At 42.0% G+C, this 1,449-nt stretch overlaps 1 protein-coding gene across 1 annotated transcript in view; it reads right to left on the bottom strand.

Annotated features, from left to right (window-relative positions):
- Positions 1 to 1,449, bottom strand: part of ulk4 (unc-51 like kinase 4) — an 87,491-nt gene that overhangs the window by 50,254 nt on the left and 35,788 nt on the right. The gene's annotated exons all lie outside the window — the stretch shown is intronic.

The following is a 1,449-nucleotide window of genomic DNA, read 5'->3' as shown; positions in this document are numbered from 1 at the left end:
AATAGATGTTTCAATTGACCTTTGGGAATCTCTAAGTCTTCTTCTCAAGGGCCACAATCAGGACTCTTCACTCTTGTTTTGCAAGGACAAAAGAGAAATATGTCTGCTACCCAGCTTTCATTTTTTCAGTATTGAAAATGAGAATTATTCTAAATGAGGACAATTACTGTTGGTTTACTTAAATATTTATGAGCAAACCAAACAAGAGGGAAGCAGAATTCTAAAGTACAGTTTATTCTCTTATCTCCCTTTTTAATGAAAAGATGTTTGGCATGCGGCCGTAAACAAAAGTCATCATAACTGTCAAGAAGAACCAATCCTGCCAGTGTAAAGTTATAAAACGATATCTCTGGTTTTGTTATAAAGAAAAATATGTATTTCTTTTCTATCTAGTTGATCTTATGGCGTGTTCCTCAATCCTCGGACGCCAGGCTTCCCAGTCGAAAGTCGAAGATCTCTCAGCTTTCTTGCGGCATTTCTCTGAGGCGCGCCCCCTTTTTGACTTCATCTCTCGGAATTCTGAGAGTAGACCGAGAGCAGTGATGACGCTCTCAACAAAATGGCTGCGCCCGTCAAGAGATTAATCTTTTTTATATTTGTAAACGTTGGTCACTTTAATGTCGATTTTAAATGATCTTACACACTTGATTACATTGTTACCTTATTCCGGTCACCAAATTAAACATTGCATGCACTTGCTGTGCGTGCAATACAATGTAAAGTGGTGTTGTTTGTTTTCGGGCTGGTTTGCTAAAGAGGCTAATGTAGCTTACAATAAACGACGACTAGCCAATTTCATGACACAATCACAAAGACGAACAGGAACGCTATAAATGCTCCGGGACCGAAAATGATGTCAAAAGTGCATCGCGGAAGGCTGGTGTCGGAGGATTCAGGAACACACCATTTTACAACGTTTGTTTGTTCCAGTAAAGACCACTCAAGAGAAACCAAACACCTCAGACACAGCCCCATCTCTGCGGACCATGAACGCTGCTTTCACACCCCTTACTGTACAAGCAGGTCCAAAGGGCCTCACGTGGCCCCTGACTGCTGTGTGAGCTTCACACTTGGTTACTCCTCGAGTTTTATGATAAAATAACAATTTAAAATGCTCTACGTAAGATATCGAGGGCCACCATTTGAGTGTAATTAATTAGAAATGTCAATAGGCGCCGTGAGGATGTCTGTTTATGGTTGCCTGCAGGCCTGCCTCTGTTTCATACAGCTATACAGAGTCTAGACAGCTACCGGCCATTTATGACCTATCAAGGCCAGCACTTTCCTGATCGGATTTGGGAATCCATCTTGCCTGTCTATCACATTTGCCCACACACAATTATCACAGCTTCACGACAGGTGTGTGAATGAAACACTTCTCAGTGTTGTGTGTGTGTGTGTCTGTGTGTGTGAGTGTGTTTCCGTGTGCTTGTGCGCATGTGTGTGTGT

The sequence above is a fragment of the Pollachius pollachius genome (genome assembly GCF_949987615.1).
Source record: "Pollachius pollachius genome assembly, chromosome: 1".
In the NCBI taxonomy this organism is placed as follows: domain Eukaryota; kingdom Metazoa; phylum Chordata; class Actinopteri; order Gadiformes; family Gadidae; genus Pollachius; species Pollachius pollachius.
Note: the sequence above shows the minus strand (reverse complement) of the source record. Positions and strands in the feature narration are given on the sequence as shown.